The 22,547-nt window shown below is 42.6% G+C and overlaps 1 protein-coding gene across 7 annotated transcripts in view; it reads right to left on the reverse strand.

Moving 5' to 3' along the window:
* LOC111929784 (exocyst complex component 3-like protein 2) overlaps nt 1-22,547 on the reverse strand; it is a 49,552-nt gene that overhangs the window by 24,908 nt on the left and 2,097 nt on the right. For 6 of the 7 annotated variants that reach the window (XM_023927497.2, XM_086894036.1, XM_023927494.2 and 3 more), the window contains exons 2-3: nt 11,867-11,992; nt 10,824-10,955 (exon numbers count right to left, since the gene is read on the reverse strand). The exons of the other annotated variant lie outside the window; for it this stretch is intronic. The gene's annotated coding sequence lies outside the window, so the exon portion shown is untranslated. The remainder of the gene's footprint in view (nt 1-10,823; nt 10,956-11,866; nt 11,993-22,547) is intronic. 7 annotated transcript variants of the gene reach the window in all.

The raw sequence follows: 22,547 nt of genomic DNA on the forward strand, positions 1-22,547 counted from the left end.
AACCACAGAAAAAATTCCTCCACAGAAAGAAGTATCCTTTAAATCCAGGAGCTTGTATTTAAAATAGATTTTTTTTTTTTTTTTAAGTTCCTACACTGCTGTGAGAACTTGGAGAAGAGTTGAAATGCTGTCCTTACCACGCCCTTCTTGCAAGAGAATCAAAAACTGTGTTTAATTCTCCTTTCCATTATTATAAAGATTAAATCAAAAACTTGAGGATTTTCATCAGCTGAGGACAGTTTGTATTAACCATTACAAGCTGTATTGATTCAAAACCATACACTATGCAACAATGATTTCAGGGGTATAAATTTAAGGTGTTATTTTTCCACACATCATCTAGACTGTTTCAAATATATTAATTCATATTTCTGGGTTTAATGCCTGCAGTTTCTTCCAAGATTTTCTACATTTTCATGTTAGTAAAATTCCACTAGTTTCCTGCTTGGAAACCAAGTAAATGTTATGTTGTTCTGGCTCTTTTATCAGTGCTTAATTCCGCCAGCATGTTATCACAAAGCCGTTTGATTCATTAGTAACAACAGAGAGGAGGAAATAAATACATTTCATTTGGAAAGAGAAACAGAAATTCCAGCAGTGGTCACACATTTGAGCTGCTTCCAGTAGGAAATACTGAGGTTGCAAAATACAGTGTTTTCCCAGCTTGTGAATAAAGCTGAAAATTTAGAGGCTTTATACACATTCCATTTTGACCTTAGTTTTTAATCAGCTGAAGTTAAAATGTTTTACTTGGAAGGTTATAGCTGCACAGTATATGAATACAAGATGCAGTAAGAGGGTCATTACTCAGAGAAGAATTCCAGGCGTGCTGAAACCCTTCAGCAATATTTTCCCATGAAAATTCCAACACAATATGTTTATGTTTCACTTCATCAGCATTTTTCCAACAAGCCTGTCTCTAACAAAAACCATTTCCCTAGATTTCTCTGTGGAAGGAAATTAGATGTCAAAGTGCCAGACCTGAAGGCAAGACTCTCTACAGGACACAGATTTTGAGCACACTTAAAATTGCAGATCGTGCCCTAAACTGTGGCAGCATGATGTGTGGGAATTACTGTGTTTTCCCAGAAAGCTTCTTACAAGGGAATACAATACTAGCCTGGAAATACAAGTGGAAAGTGAGGAGTGACTGCAGAGATGGACTGACATCCTGAGGCTAGGATCAACTCTTATTCCATGGATCACTTGACCCACCCAATCAAGACAATGTCAGACATTCCCCAAGACGAGAGTGCCCTCAGGGCACAGTCCACCCAAGCACTGCAGCACCAACAACCCACTCTCCTCTGTGGCTCCTCTGTCCTGCTTCTCCTCACTCACAAACCAGGGCAGCCAGAGGCAGAGCAGGCCATGGCAGCAGGCAGCCAGGAGCTCCCTGTGAAGGGACAGCAGGATGGGGATGGTCAGTCTGACCAAGGGTGCTGAGCCCAGAAGCAGCAGGAAGTCATGCCCCAGCCATCAATTGTCACCCACTCTGCACCCCCTCCCCACAAGTGCTTTGGGTTGAAGGATGTTGTCTCTGAGGGGAATGCACTCTTGCAGGAGGGGACATGCCACAAGGAGCTGCCCAGAGGCCACCAGCAGCCTGCTTTTCTGGGCCTGTGTGCCTTAACAGCACATGCATGGTGTACAGGTCTCTCCCCTCTGTCTTTAAGGCTATGTTACTGCTCAGGTTAAAATTTTGCTGTTAAAACATGGGGATTATTTGAGTCTCTAGGAACATTATCTACCACAGTGCTCCCATGGATGGTGTTATGTCAAGACAGGGAAAGCTTACAGGGAAGCTACACCTTTGCATAAATTGTAGAGACTAAACTAGAACAGAGGTTTTTCACAAAGAGTTTACATGAAGTAAGGGGGATTGTTTACTGTCCAAAACGATTGTTTTGGGCAAAGGAACTGGGGCACAGCCACGTTTTATCTGCTCCTTCCATGGGCTCCTGAGCTGCTCACCCAAGGGGAGCCATTCCAAGGAAAGAAGGGCATTAGAAAACCACAAGGACACAGGACCAAGAACAAGGACAGTTCTGCCTCTGAACAAACTCCTTTGTCAGGTGTACCAAATTACTTTCTTCTTCCTCCAAAGCTACTTCTTGGAAGCCAGCCCTCTCCTTCTTCCTGGTGTTTCAATGCCTCCATTTATTCACAGTGGGATGTTGTCTAGCAGGGTCATTCTCCCTGCCATGACCCTGCTATGCTTACTGTGAAAGAGAAGCAATTTGTCTCCTAGGAACATCCCTAGCATTCAGGAGTTTCCCTCATTTCCTGGAGATCCTGGAAAAGTCCACAGCCTCCCCACATGACTGAGACTCTGTCTTCCTATCTTGGAAAAACTGTAACTCCTTTGTCTTTGGGATTTTCCATTAAACAAGTGAATATCTTGGACAATTTTTTTTATTATTTATCTGTTGACTTAAATCTTTATATTGCTGTTTCCCAATTCTTCTGCCTATACAGAAAAGGTCTTCATAATAAGTGGATTGTGTGTCTGATCTGAACAATAGTTGTTTGGTCTTGATGCTACCCAGATGAAGTCAGACTATTAGTGCTACAAATCAAATGACTTTGCAAGAGTCCAATTACATTAATATTCCAACTCCAGCAATGGAGTGATGTCCCTGCTTGCTTTGCAGGGACACTACACAAACACAGTCAGGCATAGACAATGGAAACTTTGTGCTCAGTAGCATCTGCTATATGAAATACACTTGGTCCTAACAGGCAGGCAGATTGCAGGAGAGAGAGAATTTTCGCCTCTTGTTTCCAGCACATGCAGGTACTTTCCACCACTTTGAATCAAAGGCATGAAACATGACAGAAAGGAATATTAATCATGATGATAAAACATGCAGAGCATGGCACAGAAAGGTGTTGGCTTCCTAGGCTATAAATCCATGCAAAACCACTTTGTGAAGCTAGGCTGCAGTCTGACAATGTGTTCCTCCACTCACACACAGCACCTCTGATTTCATCAGCAATCAAAGAGCAAGTCTCTATTGCAAGCAAGGTAGGTTTTTTTGGAGAGAGAAAACAAACCAACAAAGAAACAAAACAAAAGGGCCTTCCCCTCACATTTGACATTGCAGCTGCCATTGCCATCACAGTTATATACAAGAGGTGACTTTGTCTATTGTGCACAGTTAGATGTTTATCATCCTGTGGAAAATGTATATTGATTCTTATTTCCTAAGGAAACAAGACAGCACAGCCAGAGGTTGCATGTATCTCTGTATTCATGTGATCCCATGATCACATTAGGATCCCTAATGCACAAGAGTGGATCTTAAGCCAGTTTTAACCAATTTTAAAGCTAGTTTTAACCAAACCGACAGAAGGTGTCTCACCCAAAATAGTACACCCTTATACACTTCATAAACATACACGTCTGAGGAGAGGCTAGACCTTCACTGCCCCTGCTAAGGAAGAGACCACAGCATGAACTCAGCCTTTATTTCACACCAGAAACTCCACCTGGCAGCTCAGTCTGAAGGTACACAAACAAGGTTTCCTTGTCTCTGGTGCTCACCAAATCCCCTGAACACTCCAGATAACCTGTGTGTGTGTGTGTGTGCAAGAGTAAATAAAGCAGCACAAATATTTAATACAGGCAGCCTCTCCCATAGCAACAGATGAAACAAAATTTCTTCCCTACAACGACTCCTGGTCCCAGGCTGCAACCTTTTGCCTCCTGAGATCTGTACTGCCCTGGACAGGCCACAGATTCTGGAGCAAAATGGAAGGAAGAAAGGTTCTTCCTTTCTCTTCCTGAGTGTGTTTGCTTGAGTAGCTTTTCTCTGCTCAGCCACTGATTTTCATCCAGTTTTGAAAGAGTTAGTCTGAGACTTTTGTCTTTCTCTGGATTTGTCTGAAACTGGAGGAATTTGGTTTACAAGGAGATGACAGGCAGATGGATTTGCAGAGACACTGCATGGTTCAGCAACCACGCTAAAGTCCTAAGGACAATTTCCCCAAAGAATTGGATACTGCTCCTTCCCCTGCCCTGAACACTGAAACAAAATATTGGATGTGATATTAAATTTTGCACTTCCTCTCTTTTCCCTCTGATTGTGAGGACCCCATTTCGAACTGACCTCAATTTTCACTTAATTAATAACCTACTTTGCTGCTCCTTTAGAACATTTTTAGCTAATTCCTGGGGATTTTGCCTAATTCTGTTTTTATTTTTCAGAATGAAACAAGCATTGCTTTAAGGAAAATGCTTCCCCTTTTGACAAAAATGGCAATAGAAGCAAAAATAAATAAAACACACAATTCCCAAAATTTTAAAAATTAACAGTAGAGAGTCAAGCAATAGAGGTGTTTGAAGTGGCCCTAAAAATCCTTGCACTGGGAATATCTTAATCCACATAGTAAGAGAAGACTGAAAATACTTTTTGGAGTAGCAGCTTAGTCTTCAGCAAAGTTTTCTGCCACATGAAACACCACAGCACTGCAGGCTGCCAGTCATGTCGAAGAGCAGACACCCAACAGCTTGGTTTCTAATCTTAGGAGTTATCTGAAGTTATCCAAGGAAGACTCCAAGGGCAGCTTTGCCAGAGGAAATCTACTACTTAAATGCTGCTTGGCCTCCTAGGAATGGAAAGAGCTCTTTAAAAAAATTAGTAATGGATATTGTTTGCTAGTGTGGTGAAGAATGCATTACCTCAACCACTACCATGTCTCCTTTCAGATGATCCATGATTTTACCTAGAGGTGCGTTTTTTTGGAAATGTTTGTATTATGAATATTTCATCTACATTTGGACAGACAAGCCTAAAATTTTGAGTCTCTTCATTTGCCTTAGATCAACAGGATTCCTCTGTACATTTTTACATCAATTCTTTCCAATTTTTTAAGTAAAAACTTAAAGTTCGGTTTCAGAAGAAACTTCCTACACACATCTGTACACACAGCCCTACACAGAGCAGCATATGCCGAGATTTGGGACTGAAAATCCACATGACATCATTTACATGCTTTTTTCTGCTGCCACAAGAGGCCAGTGATTGTGTAAATTCCAGTCTTCAGTGTTTCACCCCCAGTGCACTGACATGGCTCCACAGGCACATCTGCCAAACACCATCTGGAGGCTAAAAATCATAACTACTGATCAGCTGCCAGGACACCCTGAGACCCCTTACAGGAGCCAAGCACATTTCAATATTAACAAAATATCAAAAATTAACTATTTCTCCCCTCAACGTTCCCTGCAAGTGTGTCTGGCTATAAACTAATGCAGAAATGTCCCATGCATTTGCACTGCCAAAGGAGCTATTGTATGGGGCATATTGTTATACTAATATATTTAAATAAATAAATAAATAAATAAATAAATAAATATTCTTATATATTGACATATTTATATGTAATGTAGTAATATATCAATATATTAATACATTTATTAGTATGGGGTGGGGTATATTTACAACAATACCCAGGGCACTCATCCTTGTGGTTGAACAGGTTATTTAGGAAAGGAGGTAGAAGAAAAGAGACCAGCTTTTGTAATGACACTTAATCTTCAGAAATGTTTAGCACCAAGTGTCTCCTGCTGTCACTTCTGGACAACCTGAGCAAGAACTCCATTCCCACCCCACAGTGACCAGCAGCCTGGTTTAGCCATTAGCCCTGGTAAAGCTCAGGGTATCCAAGATGCCAAATCACACTGTTAAAAGGTCTGTTTTGAAAGATTTTTGCTATCTTTGCACTGGAGCTTGCTAGCTACAGAGAGGGGCTTGCCACAGCAAGAGGCACCCAAAAGGGTCCCAGGAGAGAGCGAATCATCCTCTGAAATGACTTCAGAAAAATACCCTGGGGAGCAACTCTTCATGAGCACAAAGAGAAGCATTAAATTTTTATTAGTGCCAGTTCAGGCTGAATAAAGCAGGCTTCCCAAATATATGGTGATAAAACATTTACACTGCATCACTGGGTTTTCTTCCAAAACCAGAAAAGCATTTAGAAGAGAAATGACACTAGAAAATTCAGCACTGTTTCATTATGTGGAAGCTTCCTGAGGTTCTTCAACATTTTCAAACCCATTTCTGTCTTACAGGAATGAAAGAAATACCAAGAAAACAAGAGATGGGCAAAACCTGGGGAGGGAGGTATCAGGAACGGGCAAAGAAAAGAAAAGGGAAGAGCATTTGTAATGCATGCATCTGCTGTCAGTATCAGGATGTATCTCATCTTTCCATCGCTTCCCACGTCTCAGCAGAGTGGAGGGAGTGCTATATAAAGATTCAGAGACACTACCCCAGCTCCCAAGAACTGCACAGCACCAACTGCCAGCACACTGGCACTGTTCCCCTGCCACCTCCTTTACAGTCACTCTGCCGCCCTCATCGCTCACAGAAAGGTTCTCCCTGCAAAGGAAGAAGATGTGGTCGTCAAGGAACCAAAATTAGGTGACTTGTAGGAATGTTTCTAAATTATCAAGCAAATTAAAAAGGGAATCACTATTTTTTTCCCATCATGAACAAGCACATTATCTGCACTCTTACAACCTTAGATCTCCTGCACGTATTATTTACTGGCTGTCGAGACCCAAGACTCTTGAAAATTAATAAAAAAAGAGCATTAAGGCCACATTGCAACAAAGGATTTAAGTAACTGACAATTTCCTTTTGTTTCAAAGAGAATATTCAGCCTCTTAACTGTACACATCTGTTTAGTGAGCAGGAAGTAGTGATGTAGAGTGGTATTTGTACAGTCCATGACTACATGACAACAAATGCCTTGGAGTCAATAACCTCTGAAAATCACACACACTGCAAACCAAGTTAACACAGCTGATCTTGACACAGCACAGAATCACTGGAATTTCAGGCAGCTGCCTTGGAGCTCGTCTGTTTGAATAAATGGGTCAATAATGGTATTTTCTGCACTAGGTTTTAATGTGGAGCTTCCAAGCCAATTAACGGTTGTATGTTCACTGAGGTCTCCTTGGCTGTTTCCCCACTCTCCACGGTTCAATATGCCTTACACATGTGGGCAAAACATGTAAAATAGTAGCAAAAATATAAGCTTTCATGCTGAAGACCTGTTTTACATCAGGAAAAAGATGACTGCACTGATTTTGCTGATGAGGACAGGAAGATGAACTGGGACCTCCCTACCCTTGGTTCCTATTAACCTTACCATGGGTAACAATTTAGTATACAAAAAAGCAAGACCAAAGAGCTGTAAAATATCTTCTGGATAAAAATGTCTATGAATCACACTTTGTACTCGTGCGACCTGAGTACTTCATGTCTGCAACTGCCTTCCCCTACCCTCTGCATATGTAAATAAAATGGAGAAAAAGAATATTAACATTTTCTTTCCTCTTCCTTCCCAGTCTCAAGGAGCCATCACACCCAGATAAATCAGGAACTCCAAGCTGGACTGTAATTTTATATAAAATATATAATGCAACAGATATTCTGTGGTGCAACTAGTTCCAAGAAGAAGCAGATGCACCTTGTGATTATTAATTTATTCTAACATTTTTGAAAGGAAGAGATGGGAAGAGATATTGATATGTATGGCAGGTACTGACTAATATTTGAAACCTTTGGCATTACCATATGTTCCTGGAAATAATTCCCAGTGCTATTAGTTGCTGTCATTGATGACAGTATGTAAATGACTGTCTAATCTGCATATACAATTTAATAATTAGATAGCATATGTAAGAGCAGTTATTTATAGGTGCAAAATCAGAGAAAATGTTCAAACTCCATTTTTATAATATGTGTTCTCACAAATCAGATCCTCTTGACCATAGATACAGATCTTCATTACTAAGTGCCCTATCTCAGGTTAAAAAAAAAATAAAAATCACGATTAATAACTCAGTATTGATTTTCCCCTGTGATGCACTGATTCAGTAATGCTCACATCGAGCCTGCTGGCAGCCTGTTATAGCTGCTGTCCACAAAATGCCTGTCAGCTTCTGGAGCTCACTATGAACAAAGCAAGCCAGGGAAAAACCCATCCCACTGAAGGTTTGTCCACTGCATTCAGTGAAGGCTTGATCTATTCTTATGAGCAGCTGACCTAGATTCTCTGCTTGAATGAGAGCATTTCCCTGCATCAAGGCTGCTCAGAGTCAGAAATTCATGTATCGCTTATCACAAGAGACGGGAAAAATAAAGAAGAGGATATAATCTTAAGGGAAAGCAATGGCATCTGTCTGCCATAAAAACTTTATCCACACCCCCAGAGGACTCCCCAACACAGTTCTGCTCTCATTTCAGAGTCTGGAAAGGGCTACAGCCCTCCTTAGGGCACAAGTGACAGGCCAGGCAGCCATGGCTCCGTGGAGAGGCTGAGATGTGCCAAAGCTGTGGAGGACATGACCGCACAGCAGCGTGGCCAGCTTGCTGATCCGGAGCAGCTCAGAGGCCGCTCGGAGGCAGCTCCTGCCGGCAGCGAGGCTGCGCTGGATCAAGGACTGCTGGTTCACATCACACCAATAGGAAATGAGCCAGCGAGGGCTGCTGAGTCCTGCACTGCCAGGTCATGGTGGGATCCAGCTGCAGACTCAGCACATCCATCGCCCCTGGGAAGCTAGGGAGGCCTCAGTAAGGCAATGCCATGTCCTATGGGTGAGACACTTCTCCTTCTGCCAGTTCTCCAACATGTGGGAAGCTCATCCTGTGGCACTCAATAACATAAAGATAGTGGTAGGCTCAGGAGGGCAGAAAGATAGGTCAGCCCTGGGGAAAAGACCTTTTCATCCAGTCTCTGCTGCTGATCCAGTTTGCCCTCATCTCCCTGAGATCCTATCAAGCCCCTCCGCATGCCCATCCCAGTAATTTTGCATATTAACCAATAATACTCATGAGACCAGTGACCTCTGAGGGTGATTTCCAGGAAATCCAAGAGTGTCCATCACTGTGAGGGTTGCTACCTTGATATCAACCCTTGATGGCAGCTGTGACTGATGCTGATCTGCCCACAGAGAACAGTTCCAGGTCCAGGCCAGGACCTGAACAATATCCATTCAGAAGGGATGAGAAGGAGCTGGCAGATAGGGATGACTCTTTCATATGTCCCAAGCTCCTGTCCTAGGGCTATGTTGTAGTCCTGGCCACAGGGACAAGGACAGGAGCACAGACTGAGTCCATGGGGTGGGCAGGGGCTGGGAGGTCAAGGGTCATTTCCTTCAACACCAAAATGTTTCAATCTGTGCCACAGACAAAGAAAGAAGGCTATACTGTTTGTAAACATACACAAATTCAGGTCCACAGATCACAGAGATATCCTGCCCATTCTCCAGGCATAAGCATCCCAGATTGAGACTGCAGAAGAGGATTTCTGCTCATGTGGACCCTCACTGACTGTACCACACAGGTGCAACTTACACATCCAGCCCCCACAGAAGGCAAGTGACTGCTGTGGGCCATGGTGCCAGTGAGCATTTCCCCAGCCCCTCTCCTCTGAAACCTCCAGAGGGGCCACCAAGAACAATAGAATCATGGAATATGCTGATTTGGAAGGGACCTATATGGATGCTAGCTTTGGAACAGGCTGCAGAGAGCTGCAGAGACTGCAGGCCCATGGCCTCTCAGTCCTGCCTGAGAAGGTAGCCTGAGAATTCAAAGGAGGATTTCAAAACAATTCTCAGAGACACTAAACAGCCTTGCAGGTGTTGTTTTGCAGTCTCTTGTTTTCCCTTGCAGGAGGGAGTCAGAGGGGTTGTGTGCCACTGACCAATGATGGTGATGTAGCACTTTGTTAACCAATAAGAGTTTCTTTTCTGTACTTTCTACGTATCTGTCTATAAGACAGGGCTGAAGCAATAAACTAAGGAATTCTCGTGTTGTGACTCCCTTGAGAGTCCAGTGTCGTTCTTTCTAGCCGTTCCCAATCGGAATGACAGGACCTACAGGGATCATCCTCCAAGAAGTCCAGCTCCTGGCCCTGCACAGAACATCCTCAAGAGTCACGCCATGTGCCCAAGAGTATTGCCCAAAGAAGAGACTATAAGAGCAGTTTGACCACCTCTCAATTCAGACCTCATTCAGCAAATGCAAATGCTCATGCTCTGTCAGGCAATGGGTTTTCCTCACCAACTTTTTTTTTTTTTTCACGTGGGCAACATGCAAACTAGGTCAGTATTATTCCTACCAAAACACTTGCTATGGGTGTTATTTTTAGAAAAGCATGTGATTGTCTGACTTTTATTTATGAGCACACAGAAAGATCCACTGTATATTTTCCTGTCTGTCTTGTTTGGGGTGGTTTGTTTTTTTAGTTCTTTGGGTACGTTGCTGAGATCTTGGGCCTCTTTTTAAAACACAAATTCAGAATATTAAGAGACCTTGCAAGTTGTATGCCTTGGCTGTCAGTGAAACAAGGTACCGGCAACAGTGAGCTAATGAAACCAGACAAGAGCACAGAAAGAATATGAAAAGGCAAGATAGTGACACAGGTAACAAGGGATGAGGATATGGAGCAGAAAAGATGCCAGGGGTTATGGGAGATGGGGAATCAGGCAGAGTTGGGTGGATAATAGAAAACGCATATCTTTGTAATTCCTGAAAGGGTATATCCAAGACCTCAGCAATCAGACAAAAGTTAATTGAACAGAAATCTTGTCCAGAGATCCAAGTTTATTTTCTGAGCTCTTCTTACCTCCTTGGCACAAACAAAACAAGTCAAAAAACAAAATCCTGCACCAGCTTTTCATTCAGCAGGTTAGTGGTCACAACCCTGATAGATAGCCATCAGACAGAGAAGCCAGGGGAGAGAGCCCCTATAACCAGAACCTTCTGTATCCAGATCTCTACTTGCCTGGCTTCCACCTGGCCTACCTGGGTAATCCAGAGTTTTTGCCCAGTGCTTAAGTCATCAGACTATCCAAGTTCTGAGGAGGTGAGTCCTTCCACTAACTGCAGTGGCCAGTGTGAAGATGTGTACATCTCTGTAGATAATCCAGATTGCTCCTATAAGCAGAAAAAAGACACAGGAGTAGGCAGTGTCCTTCCTCTCAAGTGAAAAATATCTAAAATAGGCCTGTGAAGCAGCACACCAGCACTGGCTCATTCTCTTCAGCAGCAGCAGAAAGAATTTATAATGAGCAGCTCAGGCACTGATATGTGTACATCACAACAGATGAGCCACAGCCTAAATTTCCGGAAATTAACCACAACAAAGAATATCAGGAACCCATCTGCAGGCCCACTGGTCTTCTGACTTTCCATTCACATGAAAAAAACAGATGTATATGATCTGTGAGGGCACATGGTCAGCTGTATGGCTGATGACTCCAGGCCATGATGGGCTGCAGACTGTGCAACAGAACCAGCAAAAGTTGCTTGCTAGGGTGAGTCACCTCAGCAGGAGGGAAATGACACATTGAATTCTCTTTTCCCACCACCCCAGAACACAACCACCAGCCCAGAGCTTCTGTACAGCTGGGAAACACCTCTGGTTCTTGGTTTCAAAGCTGTACAAGGAACATCAGAATGCGCTGCTGAGAGGATGAAAGCATGCGGACAATCTTCTGCTGCCACAGAAAAAGGGAAGAGGTTGAGCTGGCTGGGAGAGTCTGGTGTTTGCTGACATCTTTTCTGCCTCTGTCTCTTGCCTAAGACCTGCTGCCCCAGAATAAGGGCCCTTTTGGGGTCTCAAGAGCCTCTTTGGCAATCCACCAACACATTACAGACACTAAAATTCATTAAAGTTGCTTTCATCTGTCCTTTGAAATTGATCTCAAGCACTAAGCTCCCATCCCAAGAATCCTGTCTCCCTCAGGTAACAGCTGGTAAGATCCAGGTACCTGCAAAAGGACATTCTTTGTTCAAAAGAAGCAACACAGGCAGAGACAAAAACAACTGGAGCAGATCCAACTCACCTTCCAAACCCTAAATAACATTTCTTTCTCCAGCAAGACAATGCTGGTACAGAGCATCAGATACAGCCGGCAGATGAAGTTACACAAACCAGATCTTCCATGCAGGGCAGGCAACAGCAGGTTCTCCTGCAAAGAGAAGCAGCACAAATGAACAGAGAAAGAGAACAGGCCCTGTTACACATGGCATAGCATGGGAACTCAACTCTGTCTAAGACACAGAGAGGAAGAATGATGCTCAGGGATACTCAGGGGTGTTTCAAGAGCATGGGACATATTCTGAAAGCTGGAATGGCCTGGTTGATACAAGCTGTCTGGAGGCTTAGCCATGCTTCACTACCTCATCATCTAACATTGATATGTCACATGTTTCTAATATTGCTCCCAGGGAAACCACTGGTTTGCAACAAACATTATGAAGACAGCTTCTTATACTCCAAATTTTCCAATTTTTTTTCCATCCCTCATATAATACTTACACACAGTAATCATATTTCTGTAACCATTTTGGGGGGGATCAGTTAATCCACATGTACTTGATCAGTCACTGACACATGCATTCTCTTTCTTATTGTCTAAACCAGCAAGCTAATACTGCCTTGAAAAAGAACTGAAAGCAGTAATTATTCACTGGACTCATTAGCAGCAAAAACAGATTTCCAGCCATTTCAGTTACACTCCTGAAATTACGCAGTTAGTAGCTGGTGCCAGAGTCCCATTTAGCTCAAGAGCCTTTTGTAAGAACAAACAATAGCTTCTTCTTCATTTATCTGGCTTCCCTTAAGAGGAAGAACTCATGTTACAAAGGAAGGGCTACATAATCATGTTTTACTAGCTCAAGGTACACAGGACTTTCAGAATTTCCTCAGAAATGTCAGTATTCACAGCATCCATGAATGTTATGAGTAGCTCAAAGGAACATAGTCTGATCTTAGTAACAGAAGAACTACTAATGAGTGCAGGACAAAAGTCACAGGCCAACAAAAAGCAGAAGGAAAGGTGTAATGGGATCTGGGTTATTAGCTGCGCTGTAACAGAAGAGCTGGTGCAAGCCTGCTCTGTATCCCACCAGCACCATGCATGATGTCTCTGAAGGTCACAGAGCCACCCCAGAAGCTGAGTGAAGAAATGCCACTCCTGTATTCCTGCTAAACAGAAAACACCAATTCTCTCCTCTCAGCAAAGCGATCTTCCCCTCACTGTTACCTTTCCTTATGGGAATGTTCATGTGTCATTCCAGTACAAAGCTACTGGGAGAGCAAGTTCAAAATCACATCAGACTCATTCTTTAAATATCCCTTTTTTCTTTCTTTTTTATTTTTTTACAAGCATGAAATGAAGATGTTGTGTCTTCTTCAGAGAGGGTAATGTTTTATTTAAACATGGCCTTCCAGTACCATTAATTTTACATGACAGAAGCTCCATCCCACAACATATTTAAATTTCTCCTCGTTACTCTTCAGCCAGAAGAGGCCAGGGAGTCCTGGCACAGGGTCTAACTAACATTCACAGGCCTATCCCTTCTCCATACTGGCCACCCCTGAAACACAGCCCGCCCTGAAGCACTGCCTTGGAGAAGACAGATCTGCTGCATCAGCTCCTGCCTGCAAGGAAATGCCCCCACACATAGGCTGTTTGGAATACACAGATGTGAGCAGAGATTTGGCAGGTCTAGCAGAGCCTCCTATCTGCTGCAAGGCCTCTGGAGGCCACAGATAAGCAAACCCAGGCAAGGGCAATGCTGGGGGCATAAATGTACAAGCAAAACAAGACAGGCAGCAGATCAGACATGTCTTCCCATGATTTTGCATCTGGTGCAGAACTCAGTTGATGACTGTGGAGTTATACTTGGCAATGAGTGCTCAGAAAGCCCAGATTTTACAGTAAATGAAATGTATTCAGTTCTCAGTTAGCTATGGAAGATTAGCTGGGTTAACCAGACACTCCCTCCCATAGTAACCACAGCACCACACATGGCTCATGAGCCCCTGGGCCATGCCCCACTTTCACCCCAGTGGGTTGAAGCTGTCCCCACCCAGGACAGAAACTTGGTGGGTTTCCTACAAGCCTTTCACCTGTAGAAGATCTGAAGAAGCTCTTATCCCCTAAATACCATATAGCCTATACAAGCCAGGATCTGTTTTATCTAGGTTACCCCATCCCACATTTTCTTCAATGGATGAAAGCTGACGATATTTACATGAACCAGCCAACACTAAAACAAGAACACACCATGTAGCCTGCAAAACCTGTCCCAAGCATTAGGCAGCTGGTGTGCTGACACAGTTGCCTATGTGCTGAGTAACGATGTCTCACTATTTCTTTGTGCTCCCTTACCCATCTCTTTCCATCTGTTTTTCCTTGGCATCCATTCAGATCATATCCTGCTCAAAGCAGGGCTTTCTGTTAGCACCTAGGGGATAATCTGTGACAGGGAACTGCAAAATCAGTCTGATTGATTTATGTGAGTAATTAGTGAACTGGAGTTGATGCTGTACAAGGACACGTGTATGAATGGGTTAAGCATGGTGTGTCTGGATAGAAAACGTGACTCATAAATGTTACTAACATTATTCGTTCTCATGTCCATAACCCTAAGTAATAAATGGGAGAAATGGAGTGGGTAGAAAAAGACAGCAGGCTGGCAGGCAAGTATCTCTCAAATACAACTGTACTGAATTACGGGTACATAGATCAGATGCTGAGAAGAGAAGAGCATTTGCTACTCCTACACACAGCCCCATTTCTTCTCTTACAGCTATTAACTTTGAATGTTTCTCTATTTTGTTTTTGTTTCATCTTTCACATACATAGCCCAAGACTTGGATCTTATCTTCACGTATCCCAGTGACTTCCTGGCATGTCATGTGCACACACAGCTACACCCACACATTGAGGCATCTCCTTCTCTGCCTTCTGTACATGATGATAGTGCAACTACACCAGTCACCAGGACAACAGTCACAGCCTGTCAAACTGATAAGAACTAGGTTGGTTGGGTTCATGCTCTGAAAGAGAGCAAGACAGGGGCAATAAATGTAATACACAGCACTGAACTGCAAATGACATTTGGTTTTCCCCTTAGGGAGCTGAAATTAGAATGAACATGAGAGTAACAAAGAAAGGAGTCTGAAGAGGCTTGCTGTTTAACTTTTAAAGCTCCTTAGTTAATGAGGAGTGGGAATTTTCCTGTGTGAGACCCAGGATTGGAGCTCAGATGTGAGGCTTATTTCAGCCCTCTCATGAAAAGGCAGAGGTTTTGAGCCCACATAGTCCCAAATTTCCAAAAGTGACCAAAGCCACTGTCATGCCAATGGGGCTCAGAGGTTGTCAGTACCAGACACCAAAGCAGGAGGCAACTAAAAGAAATAAGCATTTACATTACTAGAATTTACTTTCACTTACAGCAGCCAGGACTGCTCTGCTACCTCAGGCCAGCACCCAACATGTCTCTTGGATGGATCTGAACCCACTGCAAGAGGAGGACTCTATCTCTTCCTGCAAAACAGCCCCACCAAACAATACCTAGCTAAATACAGAACTGGGGCATGCCATTAAAGAAAACTATTTTCCCAGACAAGCTTTTGGTAGCTATGGAAGTCAAGTTGTACATTCAAACTTTTGAATGCTGTCAAAGCTCAGGGAAGCACAGAACTGGTATCTCTCACATTCAGTCTTACAACTTCAAGGTCCACAGTCTGACCATTTTGTCAGTGCTGAAATAGATATGAAAGACAGTCTGAAAAGAAAACCAGTTGTAACTCTAAGTGAAGTCTATTTTATCATGTTATCTATAGCCTATGGTAGGAGTAATTTATCAAAGTGGTGAAGCCTTGTCACAACAAAAAGGAACTGCATATCCAGGTGAAGTAAAAGAACTTTGGTAAGACTATCCCTCTAAAACTGGTAAGAAACACTCTCCTGTCTCTTTGAGTGATACTTATGGACACAGCAGGGCTTCAAGAAGCAAGACTTGTGTTAGCTGTGTTCAAGTAAGGTCTGAAAATCCAGGTCACACTGGGAAAGATGTAATCTAAATGGGAAGAAGAAAGCAATACAAATACTGGCAGACAACATCTGATGATAAAGGGGTAGGTGATGGTTAAAGGTCTCCTCCCCACTTTTGTTCCTCTCTTCTTCCTAAACGCAGATGAAGAACTCTAGTATCTGTATCCTGTCTCTCAGCTGGTGCCCCTGCATTCAGACACCCTTTTCATCCCTTAGGCTGTATATAAGGGAGAGGGGAACTTCAATCCAGCTGCACAAATATCTCTGTTTTGCTTGGGGATTAGATACACGCTATGGTTCAACATATTCAAGGCCTTCCTGAGCACAACAAACCAATGCCAAGAAACAGAAGAATGTCATCAAGGCCGTACAGTTTGGTTTCTTGCATTTGTTTTGCAGCTCATTCAAAATGGGCAGGCATAATGCAGGGAGACAAAGAGGCCTTTCTCAGCAAGCAATGTGGCTTGCACTCCTGGGTCACCTCAGGCGGCTGCCTGTCAGCCTGGTGCCCTTTACCCTGTTTAGATTGTAGCTGCATCCTTTTAGTATCAAAATGTGGATACTTAATGCATGCTCACCTTTGCCCCCAGCCACACACTGTTTCTGCTTAGCTAATGCTTTTCTTGGCAGGCTCAGCCAGGCAAGTCAGAGTTCAGCTTGCACCCCGATCAGCTGAAACACAGATGACTGGCTCTGGGAAATGCTGTAGAGGCACGGCCAAAATGAAGTCGCTTACAAGGAGCTGCAAATTACCCTGTGTTGGTACTCGGCCAGTTTGATTCCAGCCCATGACTGGGCATCCAGCCACAGACGAAGGACAAATCAAAATAAACAAACCAGAAGTTTCTTCTAGGGACATATTATGAAGATATTTTCAAAGCAGGATTTAAGAACAGAATACTGTCTGTCCATGCCTTAGCAGCATGGACAGCACAATGACAGGCCCTCTAAAAATCTTCAAGTGCAGTCAGTGCCAGTGGGAAACAGACAAGATAAAAGACACAGAACACAAGTTAAGACATATATGGCTTTTCACAGCTCTGGCACAGCTCTCCCATGCAAACAATGCATGCCAAGCTTTCAAAAGTGGTCAGAGCAAATGGCTGAAGCTTAGCTCGTCCTGAGTACAGGCTTAAAACTCTGACTTTGTTTTATCTGATATTTTTATGTATTTGTTGATAAGCAGTCATCAGTTATCAGTTACGAAAGAGATCGCTGTGGGAAACCCATGACTACTAACTCTCCTTTGATTCATATGTTCTCATTAGCAGGTCTTTGGAAGAATATATTGCACAGCCTTTTGTGCAATAGCCCTGAGCAGAGTCCACAGATGTAGAGAGAGAGACCTCCCCAACATTCACCATGTCTTCCAAAGATCTCTCAGAAGATAGGTTAGAATCAGTACAGGAGACACAACACTATTTGCAGGTCTGGAGCATGATAGGTAAACAAGCAAAAATCAGGTGAACCTGCCACAACCCACAGTCAGTTACAGAGCTGCCTATAAGACCTTTGCTGGGGTAAAAGAAGTCCTGGAGTATGTGGAGAAGTCCAGAGCAGCTCACTCTGTAGCAGGTTTGTGCTAACTCTCAAGCAACCTGGCCAACAGGCTGGGACTTGGCAGCCCACCACTACTTTGCCTGATTCCCTGCTGCTCCAGGATGTGAGTGAGCTGGGAGCAATCTGCCTGCACACATCCCAGCATATGCCTCCTGAGCACCAGAGTTAGCACAGAACTGGGCAAGGTGCAGGGGACAAGCTGTTCAACCTCCTGCCCACCCAAATGTTTTTCAGGGTGCAGAACTCAGTAGCTCAGAACTCTCTGCAAAGGAACTCAGTGGGACTCCATCACATGTATGAGAGAAGAAATTCCAGGTTTCATCTCACATCACTCAGCTGTTTAAGTCTCTTTGGGAGCAGCAGTGTCACTGAGATTCACAATTCATTATCTATAAAATAAAGTTTTATCAAACATCTACTAGTAAACATCCTTCAGAGCACATAAACCACAGAGAGACTTACCCTCAAAGGAGATAGACTAAACTATCAAACCTCTGTCACAGTACTTCTTGTCTCCATGCTGCAGCGGGGAGAAAAAGCAAGCAGGGAAAGTAAAGGCTTTCTTTAGCCACATTAGGTGCAACCAATCAAAAGAACTGGATGTCTACTTACAAAAAAATAATCATATAAGCATATGTCTTTGAGGACAGAAGTATTATATCATAATCAGAGATAAGTGCACAAAGCCAGTACCAGGAAAGATGTCTCAGAAGTAAAGTCTCTGAATAAAGCCAGCACATTATCCACTGGTATAAAATGCTGCATCTCCACAGACTTGAATGAGCTCACTTGTATTTACATATGACCTTCGAGATCCCACCTGCATCCACACACCCTTCCTAACATCATCTAGAAGAGACTATTCATCCATCACCTGGTCATCCATTAATCTGTCTAATGTCTGTGCTGATTTCAGCTGGAGTAGAGTTAATTTTCTTCACAAGGGCTAGTACAAATGATATGTTTTAGATGTGCAAACAACCAGAAATGAGAGGAGCTGTGTATTTATTACATATTTCTGAATAAGTAATGCCAAATATCTAGGACAAACAATACATTAAGCCCTAAAGAACCCTTTGAAAGCTTTTTGTCTGCTGGAGGCAACAATGAAAAAGTAACATGATAGAAAGGGAACAGTAAATCATTCATGAGAACGATAAAAAACTAACTGTGGGTGAGACGCAGCAAACAACACTGAAAACAGCCAGCATATTTTTTGAGTATCTCATCTTTTAGAGGTTGGAGTGGTTGTGAGGAGCTATAGGAAGTCCTGCTTTGTGTCCTTTATTGCAAAGCAAACATAAGAGATAAAAAAATCCATGGAGAACTGTACAACAACAAGTTTCAGCTTATTCAGATGTCTCATGTCTACATCAGGCACTGAAGCAAAAATGTTACTGTGCTTGAAATTACTTGTGCAATAAGGCTTAAGAAAAAGGCATCTTAAGGACACTGGTGAAACAAGTATAAATTAGACTAAGTGCCAAATAATGCTTTATACACGTGATCTCACTTTCATGCATATAATAATTTTGGAATCCTAAAATCAAGTTCTGAAAGAATTACAGTGTCAAATTGTTCACAGCTACCACATAATGTAATTCCATTGTGGGCGCCACAGTTTCTCAGATGAGTGTAGTAGCCACAAATCATGTTATCATTAGCATTTATTTTAGATCCCTTCAACTCTATGAAAAGGCCTGTTTCAGGAAAGTTTGTATCCTAAGACTATCCCAAGTAAAAAGTTCAAAAACCACCAATGTGGATGTTTTTTTTCAAATAACACCCTTGAGCTTCAAGGGAAAACTCACCCTACAATATGCCTTTGCGCCTTCACTGGCCCAACTGTGTGGCTTAAGACTTTTGAAAATCTGATTTTGGAAACAACTTGAGGCAGTAAAATCCTTGTAAAAAAGTTTTCCCTTCAGTGTCTCCTGGCTCATCCTCAAAAACAAAAGTCTACATTATGTCAATAAAATCATGCTAGACTTTACAGTCCACACCATGTTTGACCCAGATTCATATTCAAGGATATTTTTAGCCTCATTTCTTAAACAAACAAGATTTATGCAATGGTGGTGAGTGTGTTTGTGTGTGAGTATGCACCTGCATGTGTCTTCAGCACCATTTACCTATTCCTAAACCCCCTGTGTAATTCCAAACACATTGACATTCACAGGTAGAGTGAGACATTATTAGTGCTTTAAGTCAGCTTTTATTAGGTGTCAAAGAATTCCCATCGGCCAAAACCACTTACTTTATTACACTACTCTTGGAAACCATGTGTGTTATTAGCTATTTTAATATTGCTACTGGTCTGTGTAATACCCTAAGCATACATAACACTTGGCATATGCAAACCATAGGACAAAGTTTCTGCCCCTATTTTCCTATTTAAGTACCACTCCCCCTGCTTTGTTTTGTAGTTTGGCAAATAATTTACTTTAGTAATATAAATATTTGAGCTGCAAACCACCAGAGCATTCAAAGCCTTTGGCACTACATGGTTGTCGTGTATTATTTGCTTCATTACAAAAGGTAATCCTTGTGTTTTTATTAAGAAGCTGGCACCAGCTATACTCTCAGCCATGATGTACAAATTCAGCACTATCCTCTAGGACCTGTAGTTCCCTGCAAAATACCTTCAATGCTGAAAGAGAGGCAACTCTTAGGGAATTTAAAATCAGATTTATGAGGAAAAAATATTTCCTGCAATGTGTCTCTTTCTAAATGCACAGCACTGCCTTACCAGCCAAGCAGCACTTTAAAGGTTTTGTTATGGAGAACATAAAATTTTCCTTTGCCTTCAAAACTGCCTTTTCCTTTCCTTTCAGCACAAGCATTGGGGTGCCTTATCCTCTTCCTACATCTGCCAGCAGAAGCACAAACTTAATCCCTACGTGGGCCTCAGAACTGCCTCCAAAGCTCAGCTCTCCCAGCAATGCCCTTGTATTGCTCTACAGCAAAGAAATTCCTCCATGCTCAAATGGGCAGAACAGATGAGCAAAACTTGCTGCACCCAGCAGTGCAGACCCCTAGAAATAAAATCAGCAGCCACATTTTGTCTCACAGAAGAAGGGCTGTGAGAGCACTTAAGATATCTAAGGTATCTTCAGACTGGAAGGTTTGGAGATAGGCTCTCAATACCAGGGGCTACCACACCTTTCCTCCAGGAAAAGTAGAAAGCCAAAAGGTATCTCTAAATATTCATTACTCTTTTTAACTACTTAGAATCAACATTTGCTGGGAAATCTATACTGATAATCACAGCACTGGTTGCCAGACCATCAGAAGCCAAAGAAAAATGATGAAGGAGGATTAATTTGTGGAGGTGTTGGCAAAGCACAACAGCTGCAGAGGGCCTGAGCAATTCCTTTAATGAAATGGAAGTGCAAATTGCTAAAATGGTACTGGAAGAGAGATTTAATTTAACACACAGGCAGATCTTGATGTCTGAAGCTTGACTATGACAAGAAGCAGGGAAATGTAAATGCAGTGGTTACTAATAGGCATTATGAACAGGCAGGTAGCTTTGACAGCATGTTCTCAGCTGGAAGCTGTATTCCCATGGACACCTTATCTTCCACATCCACTTCTTTTAGCAACCATATAAATGTCGCAGGCAGATTTGCCAACCACAGGCATGCAACTGCTGGATAATGGGAGTTGCCAGTTAGGCCCATAGCCAAAGCTGCTGCCTGGAAAAACTGAGAAAACCTGGCTTCCCTGATTCCTATCACCAGCATTTCCACTTACTGCTGAGATACACAGAGAAAAGATAGTCCTCCAAGGCAGGGACTTCACTGCTATCAAACACTAGTTTATATTCTGCAGGGAAGCTCTTTGCTTTTCCTTGCTGAAGTGACTTCCAGACATACACAGGAAGGGAGGGAGGTTATAGAGAACCTCACTGGTGACAAGACCAGATCAGGGGCAGAGCTCATGTTGTCAGCTGACACTGAGCCATTTCAGGGCACTCAGACCCAAACACTAGCTGGGAGATTTTAGCATTTCTGCATAGTAATAGAAGCAAAAAAAAATAACTACCATAAATAAGAGCTATATGTGTGTCTAACATCACACACTTGCTCTCATGTTTTTCTCTGTTTACTAATTCCTGAGCTACTAATAATAGCTAACAGGAATGATGGTGCTACAGAGCATGTAAAGAAAAGCATTTCAAAAGTGAACCTTCCCAAGACAGCCAGTGAGATGCCAGACAGAAACGACTATGAAGTTCCTGAACAGTAAAACCAGAATTAACCTCTGCCCCTGTGACTGATCAATGTCTAGTGTCAATCCTGATGGATTTCAGACCCAGCCTTCCCTAAAGGTTACCTATTCCAACCTGACATGTAAATAATTAAACTTTCTCTACACATTGCCAAGATAGGAAGAAGAAAGGTTACTGTTATTCCACGTAACTGTAGATAAGCTTGGCCCTCCTTCCATCTCCTGAAATTAGCCAAAGCCATGAGGATGGCACGAGAAGGAATCCCTTACTCAGGTGCTGATGTTCCTGCCTGCACTGGATGAAATAAGAGCTCTGACCCAGCCACTGGCAGATAACACACACAGCAGAGACAAAACATTCTTCAAGGCCAAGGTTATCAAGAGGGCATTGAATTAGGGTTATGTTTGCATCCAGCCACACAACTGATGAGGACAAACTCACTGAGTAAACCAGAGAAGGACATCAAGTTGTCAATCAGGAATTACAAGGACATATTGCAACTGTTCAGATTACAGACCAAATTGTGAAGATTTTAAGTATGTTTGGAATTTCAACAGTTTTGATTTTGCTGCATTATCACAGTCATTGACTCTTGGTTATTTCTAATAAAAACTGGCTAAGGCAACATAGAACAAACTCAGTTTGTTCAAGGCTGAACTCAGCAAGAATAAAGCACTTGTGTGATCAGGAAATGCACCCTAAATTCAACTATGGAAAATTTCCTATTCTTAGACATGAAACCATTTGCAAAACCTGACTTACTAATGTAATTTAAAATATCATATCAACAAAAATATATATAAAACCTGCATAGTTTCTGTCAACAAATGCAAAGTACACAAGCAGTCTGTATTCTGAAGGTCACACAAGCAATGTGAACTA

This window comes from Cyanistes caeruleus, chromosome 6, assembly GCF_971803275.1.
Source record: "Cyanistes caeruleus chromosome 6, bCyaCae1.hap1.1, whole genome shotgun sequence".
Lineage (NCBI taxonomy): Eukaryota > Metazoa > Chordata > Aves > Passeriformes > Paridae > Cyanistes > Cyanistes caeruleus.